Here is a 13,629-nt window from a genome sequence, read left to right on the forward strand (position 1 = left end):
ATAGGAATAACAGGGCTATATGTTTTAAAAATCTAATTAAAATTAAATTAAATAATCAACATGAAGTGAGCAGCAATATTAAGCTAAGGCTAGGACTTCTAAACATTAGATCGCTTGCATCAAAAGCTGTGATAGTAAACGAAATAATCTCAGATAACAGACTAAATGCACTCTGTTTAACAGAGACATGGGCTAGAGTAAACGAATATGTAAGTTTTAATGAAGCAGCTCCTCCTGGATACAGTTATGTTCATCAGCCCCGTATCACAGGGCGTGGAGGTGGAGTAGCCACAATATATGACACAGATATAGGTTTTACTGTAATACCAACCACTTCTATTAACTCATTCGAAGCTTTGATAGGTGAAATAGGCAATAATCTCATAGGCAATAAAACAAAGATTAAACTAGTGACCATCTATCGACCACCGGGTCCTTACTCAGAATTTCTTAAGGAATTTGCTGAGTTTCTTTCGGAATTAGTCCTAACAATTGAAATATTTGTAATTGTGGGTGATTTCAACATTAATTATAAAAATGAATCAGACCCACTGAAAACCGTGTTCGATTCCATCCTAAACTCAGTAGATATAGCCCAAAATGTGACAGGACCTACTCACCGCTACTCACCAAAATGACACCATTTCAGATTATTCCCTACTGATATATGAAATAGCTTTATACGATTTACATCAGATGCGCCATATAAAAACCACACGCACCATCACATCCGACACCGCAGCAACATTTATTAACATACTACCAAAGCTACCGAGCACTATGCCATTGCAGCCCAATGAATTACAACAGGCAACACAACAGTTTTATTCCACACTCAGCAATACCTTAGACAGTGTAGCTCCAGTTAAAACAAAATTAATTAGGGAGAAAAAGCTTGCACCATGGTATGACGACCACACTCGTCTTCTAAAACAGGCAGCTCGAGCAGCGGAGCGCAAATGGAGCTCCACCTCACTAGAAGTTTTTAGAATCGCATGGAAAGACGCTGTAGTCAAATATAAACATGCCCTAATAAAAGCTAGAGCCTCATATTATTCGACACTAATAGAAAACAACAAAAATAACCCTCGATTTCTCTTCGCGACTGTATCAAAACTAACAAGAAATATCAATGACCCTAGTTCTAATACTGCACTTACACACACTAGTGATGAATTTTTAAACTTTTTTAGTAATAAAATAGATATTATCCGACTACAGAGTCATAATACATCACAGCCTAACCTCCAATCCAACCCCAGTAGTATAGGTATTAGTAACCACGCATCCGAAAATATTACTGAGCTAAATGGCTTCGATCCTACACTGTAAAAAAAAATCCGTTAAATTTACGGTAAAAGACTGGCAGCTGTGGTTGCCAGAACTTCACCATAAAAAAATGGTGACAATGTAAAAAACACTACGGTATCTTTTTTGACAACCGTAAATTTCATCATTTAGAACTGTTCTTTTTACAGAAAATGACTTTACAGCTTACAATAATTCGCTGTAAAATTAACAACTTTTTTAAATAAACCTATTTACGGTGAATAATTTTAAAAACAACTGTTTTACTGTTTATGTCACGTTGAGGACCCCGGCCCCTCCCTTTTGGGTGTGTGTCAATCAATCAATCAATCAATCAAATTTTATTTATATAGCGCTTTTTACAACAGTTGTTGTCACAAAGCAGCTTTACAAGTGCCGAGTCCTAGCCCCCAGTGAGCAAGCCAAGGGCGACAGTGGCAAGGAAAAACTCCCTAGTTTTTTGCATGAGGAAGAAACCTTGAGAGGAACCAAGACTCAGGGGGGGAACCCATCCTCCTCTGGCCGACACCGGTCACCATGACAACAACAACAACAATTTAGACAGAAAGAAGAGAAAGAAAATGAAAAATATGTAATAATGTCCATCATGATGTATGCATCCGGTTAGGCAGGAGGTGGCTGGCTCAGGATGGATCGCTGGTCTCCTCATCTCATTATTCCTCAAACAGGCGGGCAGCCATGTGGAGAAATGAAACAGGGAAAATTAGCTCTGTATGAGGACATATACAGGACAGGTAAAATTATAAACATTTCCGGAGTGTGGCAGCAACTCCGGCATTTAGTTAAATTATTACAGCCTAGCTAAAAAGGCAGAACCAGAAGGTAACATAGGCTTGGGGGTATTCTGAGACAATGGCATCCGTCCACTGCACTGTCAACAAACTTGAGTGACCACGAGCAGTGACAGGACGACAGCACCAGCGCCCCAGTCTACCATAAAACCCTTTGTCTATGAACCCCTGGATCTGTACTTTTATCTAAGGGGGATATTAATTATCAAACGCTAAACTAAATAAGTGGGTTTTCAACCTAGACTTAAAGATTGTGACTGTGTCGGAGTCCCGGACGCATTTAGGAAGATTATTCCAAAGCTGGGGGGCCTTACAAGAAAAGGCTCTTCCCCCTGCGGTTACCTTATTAATTTTTGGAACTAATAAAAGACCAGCACCCTGTGATCTTAGTGGGCGTGGGGGTTCGTAATAGGAAATAAGTTCCTGAAGGTACTCAGGAGCAAGCCCGTGCAATGCTTTATAAGTTAATAAAAGAATTTTAAAGTCAATACGGAATTTAACTGGGAGCCAATGCAGGGCTGATAGGACTGGACTGATATGCTGAAATTTTCTAGTTCTGGTCAGAACCCTGGCTGCGGCATTTTGATGCATTTTGGCTGTGTCAACGTTGTCCACGTGCTTTGTCTGCGTCAGTGGATATTCGTGGTTAGGGTTATGGCGTGTGATTAATAAGTCTCACCTGTGAATCGTCTCGTGATCACGTGGGGCTAATGTGGTTTGTCTATTTAATGTGCGCTCGCGCAGTGTCCTGTGCTCGTCGGTGTCTATGTCTACACGTTGCTGTGTGTGTGTTTTGCTGTTCAACGTGTGCTATTGCGCAATATCAGTGGAATAAAGCGTGACGTCTGTCGCAAACACGGATTCTGTGTCTCGTCCGTCTGTCGCCGCCCAGCGTCACACAACGATGAGCCGTTTTGAGACACCGAAAGAATGCCAGGCTATGCCACCCGGCCGAAGAGGGCACAGCGCCCCAGCAGGCGGCATCACCGCGCGTCTTCCTCCCCGCCGACTCTGGCGCAGCTCCAAGAAGATCCGGAGTGCGCCTACCTGTTCTGCGCGGCTCGGGAGACGGCTATTCCCGAGTTAGCGGAGGAATACCGCCGGACAGCTGTGCGGGTGTGGCTGGAAAAGCGCCCCTCTCCCTCCCGGGAACTCTCGCCCCTGCGGGTGGGCGTCCACGAGGTGGAGGTGGAGCCTCCCCATCGTGAGGAGAGGAAGAGGACTCCCTCCCACGCCAAGAAGCAACGCCTACGTTGAAGCAGCTGGAGAGGGACCCGTCATGTGCCAAACTGCTGAAGTTGGCTCGGGAAACCTCCAGCCCCGAGTGGGCTGTGGTGTTCCGACAGGAGGCGGTGAGGGGTTGGCTAGAGCGACACCCCTCTCCTTCCCGCGACATCTCGCCTCTGGGGGTGGGTGCCTGCACGGTCGGCACCACGGCGTCCACCCCAGAGAACGAGTTCGGAGAGGGGGAGTCTGAGGAAGAGGAGGAGTACCTCCCTCCGTCCGTGGATCCCTCTCCTACCTTGGACCACGGCGGGGAGGAGGCGGAAGACCCGTCTCCCTCGGTCTGTCACACCCCCACTGTGGATTATGGAGGGGGCGACGAGGACGATGCTTCTACCGTATACTACGGTGGAGGGGAGCAGGAGAACTATCCCCCGTCTGAGGACGATGCTTCTACCGTATACTACGGTGAAGGGGAGCAGGAGGACTATCCCCCGTCCGTGTGCTCGGGAGTGTTCGAGCTCACGGACAGCGACTTCTACACGGAGGAGGAGGGCTCCTACACGGAAGATGACGAGGAGAGCCTTCCCTCCTCCGTGGGAACTGTGAAGGGGCGGGGGATTCCTGGCGAGAACGCGTCCTCCAGACCCTCCAGGGCTAACTCCATGGACTATTCTCGGGGTGAGAGCCCGGTAGAGTCCATGGAGGGGATCCTGGATGGTGAAGAGGAGCCTATGGAGACCGACGGAGGAGTCTCGCGCGCTGCACCGGGCACGTCTGCCCGCCGCGCTGCACTGGGCACGTCTGCCCGCCACGCTGCACCGGGCACGTCTGCCCGCCCCGCTGCACCGGGCACGTCTGCCAGCCGCGCTGCACCTGGTGGAGGGTTCGCAGGGGGACTACACAATGCAGCACCCGCAGCTCCGGACCTCTCTCCCCTACTCGCTCTCCTCCTGGCGCGAAGCCTGGCGCCTGTTATGTGTTTGTCCGTCCCAGTGTTCGTAAGTCTGCCCGTGTGTCTACCTAATCCCCTTTTCCCGTTTGTGCCTTTGTGTGTGAGTGTACCCGTTTGTGTGTTTGTAACTGTCCCGTTTAGTGTGTCTAACGTCTTTTCCCCGTCTTCCCAGGGAGGGTGTGCTAGGCGATTCGTAACGGACGCTTCGCCAAGGGCAGTCACCTCCCAGACGCAGGACTGAGCACGTCGGATCCGCCCATCATCGTGGGTTCGGGGCACTCAGTCCTGTTGGCACCCCGGGACGGGACGTCTGTCACGTTGAGGACCCCGGCCCCTCCTTTTTGGGCGTGTGTCAACGTTGTCCACGTGCTTTGTCTGCGTCAGTCGATATTCGTGGTTAGGGTTATGTCGTGTGATTAATAAGTCTCACCTGTGATCACATGGTGCTAATGTGGTTTGTCTATTTAATGTGCGCTCGCGCAGTGTCCTGTGCTCGTCGTTGTCCATGTCTACACGTTGCTGTGTGTGTGTTTTGCTGTTCAACGTGCGCTATTGCGCAATATCAGTGGAATAAAGCGTGACGTCTGTCGCAAACACGGATTCTGTGTCTCGTCCGTCTGTCGCCGCCCAGCGTCACAGTTTATCACTATGATGAACACATTACAACCATTATTATTTTACAGTATTTGATTATAAAGTCCAAATTCACAGTAAATTACTGGCAGGCCGCCATCACTCGGGCCTCCCAGTTGTTGCCACATTTTAAGACAATATGGCACTTTTATTTTGCCTTAGCAACGTAATCACGCATGAAGCCGTGATCACGCGTATTAAAGACAATACGTGAAACATGAGGGCAGGTCATTAGCACTATAACATTACACAAACACGGTAGGTAGACTCAGACAATGTACAACTACATAAACTAATACACGGAGACTTAAACTAACAAAACATATAATCAAATACATAATCAACAACAGCATGTCCTAACACTTACACATAACGTGTATCAATAACGGAGCCGCGGGGGCTCATGGGAAGTAGCGCCGCCCCCAGTGGACCGACGCTACACAATTTTCCAGACTTTAAGAAGAAAAGCCTTAAATTTTCTCAAAAATCAGCAGTGCGCCTTGTATGTGCACTGAATTCAAAAATCTGTCCCTGACACAGATACGTAATGTGTACGCTGGCAGCGATAAACTAACCAGAGAACATTACGTAAAACAGTAAAGAACAGCCCGGAGAAGCGTCTCTACAGTCACCATTCGACTGAAGGCAGCAATGATAGCACAAGACTTGAATATCGAAAACTTTTAAGTGCACCTTATGGTCCAGAAAATACGGTATTCCTTATATGTATAAATATTTGACCCATACTTACAAAGACAATTTCTAAAATGGCAGTACATTCAGCACTGGCCATATTTTTAGCATTTTCTTTCTGTAGAAATCAAGGTGCGATTTTGCTGATTGATGAATGGTTTTCACTGTAAATTGAAATTTAGGCTAAATCTGTAATTTAGACTGAATATTTTTTTTTAGGGTAATTCCTTGTTTACTACATTACGGGATTTTTCAATATATTTTGCCTAAAATATTGAAATTAACATAAAAAATGTGTGCTTTCTACATATTATGACTGTAAAAATAAATTTTATATACTGTTTATTTTTTTTAAATAAACTATTGCATCTGTTACAGTAATATACTGTTTTCTACTTCATGATATTTTACTGTTGCTATTTTATAGTTTATTACCGTAAATTCAACAAACATTTTTTACAGTGTATATCGCAAAAGAGCTCATAACACTAATTCATTCGTCTAAGCCTACGTCATGTATATTCGACCCAGTTCCAACCCATCTATTCAAAGACATACTCACTATTGCAGGGCCCTTACTTAATATGATTAACAGTTCCCTTAACCTAGGATATGTGCCCAAACAATTAAAATGCGCCGTAATTAGACCCTTGATTAAAAAACAGAATCTCGATCTGCAGATTCTAGCTAACGATAGACCAATTTCTAATCTCCCATTTGGGTCATTCTACAAAAATGTCTACTTTTGACAGGTGGAAATTTTTCCTACATACATTTCTTTTTTTAGGATTTTAAATTATACTACATTATTACTGTACTAATTGGCTATAAGAACATACATAAGGTACACCTAAATGGCTTTTTGCCTTTTTTGAAGATTTCATGTACCCTTACCCATCAGGATTGTTACACCAGTGACGGTAATACCAGTGACAACTGTTATAACAAACCTATTTTACAAAATAGCTGCCACAGGGAATCAAACCACATGTTGACAGTCATGAACTACTCACTGAATTATGTATAAATTAATCAATTTTTTTAAAATTCTATATTCATTTTCCAAAGAATAAAGTAGGGCATACCAGTGACTTGCACTAAAGCTTCGAAGGAAATCTTAGGGTAGATGATAAAATTTATAAAAAATGAAAAATGACATTGAACTTACAATGTGTCTGTTTTCAATAAACTTCAGAGAGGAAACAAAATGACTTCCTGTGATGTCATCAACATGGCTTTGTATATTAAAATAATAGTCTTTTGTCATACGGTAACACCAGTGACATGAATATTGGGGACGTACACATTTATTATGTATTTTATTATATTTATTTGCAATATTGTATTTTTTAATATTTTGTGTGATACATTGGACCTTTATGGACACATAACCACAGCTGAGTTAATAAAGTATATGTTTTCCATTAAGAAATAAAGCCCTTCGTTTCCCAGCATGACAGCGAGGACAGGTATTTTTGGGCATACTTGGAAAACCACCCAAATGTTTGAAAAGAAAAACTGACTCATAAGTGGTTCAAAACGGTATAATTGTTCAAATATCATGTTGTTTTGTCTTAAAATGTAAATAAATCCCTAAATGTGAGGGCTTTTAAAATGCAACAGCCCTTTAAAGTCTAGGGACACAAGACTGGACATTTCTGTAGAATGACCCATTTATCTCTAAAATTCTAGAAAAAGCAGTTTACAATCAGTTAAACCATTATCTCCAATCAAATAGTATCCACGAAAAGTTCCAATCAGGATTTAGACCGAACCACAGCACTGAAACAGTTTTACTCAGGGTAGTGAATGATTTACTCATATCGTCAGATAATGGGCTCATCTCGTTCATTATACTGTTAGATCTTAGCACAGCTTTTGATACTGTAGACCACAACATTTTGCTGGATTGACTAGAAAACACAGTAGGTATTAAAGGAGTTGCACTCTCCTAGTTTAGCTCATATCTGACCGACCGCTTCCAATGTGTTAATAATAAAACATCTAAATCTGTTCAGGTTAAATATGGTGTCCCACAAGGGACAGTCCTAGGACCACTTCTATTTACACTTTACATGTTACCCTTAGGCGAGATTATGCATAAGCACGACATCAGTTTCCACTCCTACGCAGACGACACCCAACTATATTTATCGGCTAAACCCGATGATTCAGGTGTAAACAGTAAAATCGAGAAGTGTGTAGAAGAGATAAAACATTGGATGGCGTGTAACTTTCTAGCACTAAATCCAGATAAAACAGAGCTAATAATAGTTGGGTCTAGGGCAGCGAGAGACAAGATACGTAATGTAGCATTGAATCTACATTCCTTTACTATAACCCCCAGCGCAGAGGTAAAGAACTTAGGCGTCACAATAGACCCAGATCTCTCGTTCGATTCACACATTAATAATATAACTAGGGTAGCGTTCTTTCACTTATGCAACATTGCTAAAATTAGAAACATATTAAATACTAGTGATGCAGAAAAACTAATCCATGCATTCATATCCTCTCGCCTAGATTATTGCAATAGTCTTCTAGCTGGATGTTCTGGTAAAAATCGATAAACAAACTCCAGCTGGTTCAGAACGCAGCAGCACGAGTTTTAACGAAAACTAAAAAATTTTTATCACATTAGTCCCGTACTATCGTCATTACATTGGTTGCCATGTAATGGCAATACTTTTATTAACATATAAAACACTGCATGGCTTAGCTCCAGAGTATCTTAGTGAACTTATTGATCATTACAATCCAGCACGTTCACTTCGTTCACAGGACGCAGGCTTATTAACTTTTCCTAGGATCAAAAAGATCACAGCAGGTGGAAGAGCCTTTTCTTTTAAAGCTCCACAACTGTGGAATAATCTTCCTGCCTTTATTCAGGACTCAGACACAATGTCTCAATGTTTAAAACTCAACTAAAGACTTATCTGTTTAGTTTGGCCTTTGAATAATCTGTTAATATTTACCACATCACATATCTTTTTTTCTCTGAGGTTCACTTGGGGAGTAACACTGCAGTTGGAGCCTACAATTCCAGTATCATCGCGCCGACACGAAATGAAAACCTGGCGTTCATCATAAGACATTTACTTGAACAATATCAACACCCAGAACTTTCATTCTAGTTACCTTATACTTAGCCTGATTGTGTGATTTATTTGTAATTTGTGTATTAGTCTGTATAATTTGTTTTTGTGTAATTTGTGTGTTAACTGGCCGCCCAATGGAGGATGGATTCCCTTTTGAGTCTTGGTCTTCCCAAGGTTTCTTCCTATTCCCTACCATCTAGGGAGTTTTTCCTTGCCACTGTCGCCTTTGGCTTGCTCATTAGGGATTTGGACCCATAGTATTGTTAACCTTGTAAATCCTGCAAAGCGCTTTGTGACAACATATGTTGTGAAGGTTGATTTTGACCAGAAGTCTTATAGAGCCTCTCTCCCGAGCCCAGGAGGTCAGATAAGGTCAGAATTCTAAGCTAGGGGAGACAAGCACCATTGTGAATGTGGAACCTTTGGAGTCTGTTGCTGGGTAAATAATCAGTGTTTATCTTTACCTACAATCAAAGAGACTTGGGTGAGTCAGTCTCTCACGTTCAGCAGGCAAAGATTCCACTTTGGGTGTCATAGTGAAATGGCTTTTAGCTGTCTCCACTACAAGCTGCAGAGGTTACTCACTGAATGAACAATGTAGGTTTCAGTAGCTTTCCAGTTGTTTTTCCCCTCTATTTTGTCAGGGTCAAGCTGTTAGGTTTGTTAGTTATTTTATGTCACTATGCGGTTTTGTAATCCTATTATTGCTGGAAGTAATATAGTAATATTGTCCATATGACAATAAAAGCTGTCATATACACCACAGCCCTATAGAGAGAGAGTCGCGTCAACTCCGTTCACTCCAATGGACCAGTTTTTACAGCAATGGCGGATCGTGGAGCCTGTCAATAGTTCCCGGAAGTTAGCAGCAAATACGAGCAGCGCAGTCAAACTGGAGCAGTGGACCATCTGTGATACACTTTTACAGGTTAGTACGCTTAAAAAATCACATTGTGTATTATAAGGACATCAGAATCAAATTAGCATGTGCATTAAAATGTGAATTAAAGCATTTTAGTGAATTATCCACCTCTTAATAAGCAGATTTAGGGAACTAAATCTATGCTAAGACAACGCGAATACGGTTAGCGAGATTTCACATTAACGACCGACAGCCTATTAATTGTAAATTCCTCTCTTAATGTCATTTCACCTAAACGCGATGTTTTTGCGGGGTAGCTAGTATTGGTTAAATATAACATTTGAATGTGATTGTTGGGTCGAGGAGGTGAAATGAGGATATCCATTTTGGAGTACCAGCTAACGTTTTATTTCCTTTTATTTTATTTATTTATCCTTTTATTTATTTTATTTTCCTTTTTATTTCATTTTATTTATTTTTATTTTATTAACGTATTTCCTCAGTTTTTGAAACTGCTGGATATAAAAGACGTATAGCCTACTATTTAGTGTGATTAAGTTTTAAATATTCTATCACTTAAAGTAATAATATAATTATTAGGAGTTCATACTTATTATACCTGTGTCAACACTATAGCTGTGATCAGCAGCTAAGGGCCCTGTCTTTACAGGTCCAGTGGTGCGTCGTATTGCAGGGGGCTTCCTCTTTCTGAGTGCGGGGCGATGCACAAAAATGGTGGGAACAGCATCTGCTCTCAGTCTAGTCTTGCCCTGTTTGGTTTTGATGAACTGGTCTGCCTCAAAATGTGCCTGCAGAGTGATGTGAGTTTACTCCTCACACATGACAACTCAGTTTTGTCTACCCATATACATATCCCATAGTGGGTGAATACACAGTATTAGAGAACACTTACTGGATACGTATACACTCATTACACGTATAAAAAACAACCAAGGATGTGCAACAAGTTCAAATTCATATCACATCAATACTCATAATAATCATTTTCTCCTGTCTTTTTCTCCTCTCTCTCTTTAAGCCAAAGAACCATAGGGGATTCAATGGAGCCTGCAACTAGATAGCACCCTCACCCTGCACCCGAGTCTGTCTGGAGTCTTTGATTTTTTTTGTTCACTATTCTGTATTTTAATAAATCAGGCATTAAGCTTTCCAATAGTGTGTTTATTGTGAAAAGTGCAAATGCAGTGTTTGATGATTACCTCACATATATATTTGCTGTTGTAATCTTTAGTGAGGGTAAGATTGCTCCTGCTTAGTTGAGACAACCATTTTTTTCTCCTCTCAGTATCAGTGGGGAAACCATACATTTTTGCTCGATTGGAGCATCCCCATGCAACACAGCAAACCATGGTGGACACTACACAAACAACATGGAGGAAAGGACACAGAAAAACTGCTTGACATGATATTCATATTTGAGATTATTAGAGATTTATTTAATGAATTAATTGCTGTAAATAAGTGTGTATTAAAAAGACAAGATATATATATAATTTATCAATGTATTTTAATGTCATATACTGTCTGGATGTAAATGTAATGTGTTTTAATGTACCCTTTTAAAGCATATTTCTGCACAATGAAGTCAAAGAAAATTTTCCTTCTGTCAGAAAATGTACATTAGTCATTTAGATTACTTAGGTCACCAATACCTATCTACATATCTAATCTGAATTTCTCACCCCTTCCTGTCCCTCTAAATATATAAATGTATAACAATTATAAAACAATCAAAGCATTAAACAGCAATGTGCTCTAAAATTAGCCTAAAGTTGGTCGTTATATGTTCACAATAATCCTCAAATCGCAGTTCTGTCTCTGTGTTTATGCACTCAAATTGAACTTCCTGGTTCATGTCAGTGTCTCATGCGTTAAATGCGTTAATTTTTTTAGTTCGTTAATTTTCCTGTAATTAATTAATCGAAATTAATGTGTTAAAGTCCCACCACTAATATATATATAGAGTGTGGCAGTCTGTCGGGATATAGTGGGCCAGTCTGTCAGGAACTCCCGAGCCACTTTTTTTCCCCAGTCCGCCCCTGCCACCCCCTGCTTCTCTCACAGAGCTGAATAGGAATCTAAATAAACTTCAAATAGTTCAAAATACCGCAGCCATAGTTCTGACTAGAACTAGAAAATTTGATCATATCAGACCTGTCCTATCAGCCCTGCATTGGCTCCCATTAAAATTCCATATTGATTTTAAAATTATTTTATTGACTTATAAAGCATTGCACGGGCTTTCTCCTGAATAACTCCAGGAACTTATTTCCTATTATGAACCCCCACGTCCACTAAGATCACAGGGTGCTGGTCTTTTATTAGTTCCAACAATTAATAAGGTAACAGCAGGGGGAAGAGCCTTTTCTTGTAAGGCCCCCCCCAGCTTTGGAATAACATTCCAAAATGCGTCCAGGACTCTGACACAGTCTCAATCTTTAAGTCTAGGTTAAAAACCCACTTATTTAGTTTAGCATTTGATAACTAACTGATCCAGGGGTTCATAGGCGAAGGGTTTTATGGTAGACTGGGGTGCTGGTGCTGTGGTCCTGTCACTGCATGTGGTCACTCAAGTTTGTTGATGGTGCAGTGGATGTTTGCCAATGTCTCAGATGCTCCCAAGTCTATGTTACCTTCTGGTTCTGCCTTTTTCAAGTTCAAGTTTTCAAGTTCAAAGTGTTTATTGTCATATGCACAGAGAAAACAGGTTTTCTTTGATACAATGAAAATCTTACATTGCTCCTAGCTAAGAATGCCAAATATGTCCTTATCAAATACCTAAGAAAATATATATACAAGCACACATAAAACATAAATAAAAGAATAAATATAAGCTACTACAGGATCTTAAATTTACACCAGGGATGAATGAATTACAGTAAAAAAAAATTACAATGTATAAATGTATAAATTACAGTGATATGGATAGTGTTGTAAAGTTCAGCTAGGCTGTAATAATTTAACCTAATGTCGGAGTTGCTGCCACACTCCAGAAATGTTTATAATCTCATCTGTCCTGTATATGTCCTTATACAGAGCTAATTTTCCTGTTTTATCTTCTCCACATGGCTGCCCACCTACTCGAGGAACACTGAGATGAGGAAAGACGAGCCTTTCCAGAGATCCATCCTGGGCCGGCCACCTCCTGCCTAACCAGATATGATGGAGGACCAACCCACTGTCCTGACTAACCAGATATGATGGAGGACCAACCCACTGCCCTGACTAACCAGTGTGGATGATGGATAAAGGATGATGGATAGGACTAAACAGGAATTACATAAAGGACTCATGTATAACATTACCAACCATCAAGACGTTTGGGACTGTACAGGAATTACATAAAGAACTCATGTTTATAAATCTACACCAAGATGGACTTTATTCCTCACATCTTTTCCTTTTTTCTCTCTCGCTCTTTAAATTGTTGTCATGGTGACCGGCATTGGCCAAAGGAGGATGGGTTCCCCCCCTGAGTCTTGGTTCCTCTCAAGGTTTCTTCCTCATGCAAAAAACTAGGGAGTTTTTCCTTGCCACTGTCACCTTTGGTTGCTTTGTAACAACAACTGTTGTAAAATCGCTATATAAATAAAATTTGATGATTTGAGCTGTTGAGATGAAACATTTTGCTTTGGCTTTAAGGGTTTCTGACCTCTTACAGCTCTCAGACAAAAGCAAACTTGTGACATTTGCAGGGAGAAAACCTTGCTTTGTTTTTGTCATGTTAGTTATTACTTAGTAATTGACATGTTTAATTTCCAATATTTTCAGATGAATTTGGCAGATTATTTAAAATGTATTTTAAAATGATATATTTTTCAATTTAAGGTACAGTTTTTAGTTAATAAATGATTATTAAATCTGCTGTAGGAAATATCTATATGATGATATGAACCTATATGATATATTTTTTTTACATTTGAACTGCTATAAGGTAAATCCTATGGCCATTTATAGTTTTTATTTGTTTTCTGAGAGGGTGTTGCAATTTTTTTCAGAAACAGTGCAGCATTTTCACTGCTG

General features: G+C 41.0%; 1 long non-coding RNA gene across 1 annotated transcript; it reads left to right on the top strand.

Annotated features, from left to right (window-relative positions):
* The first annotated feature begins 9,537 nt into the window (after positions 1 to 9,537).
* On the top strand, positions 9,538 to 10,755 carry LOC143476108 (uncharacterized). The gene is made up of 2 exons (XR_013121228.1): positions 9,538 to 9,651; positions 10,256 to 10,755. It is a non-coding gene; the product is annotated as an uncharacterized LOC143476108 (long non-coding RNA).
* The last annotated feature ends 2,874 nt before the right edge of the window (positions 10,756 to 13,629 follow it).

Source organism: Brachyhypopomus gauderio, chromosome 15 (assembly GCF_052324685.1).
Source record: "Brachyhypopomus gauderio isolate BG-103 chromosome 15, BGAUD_0.2, whole genome shotgun sequence".
Lineage (NCBI taxonomy): Eukaryota > Metazoa > Chordata > Actinopteri > Gymnotiformes > Hypopomidae > Brachyhypopomus > Brachyhypopomus gauderio.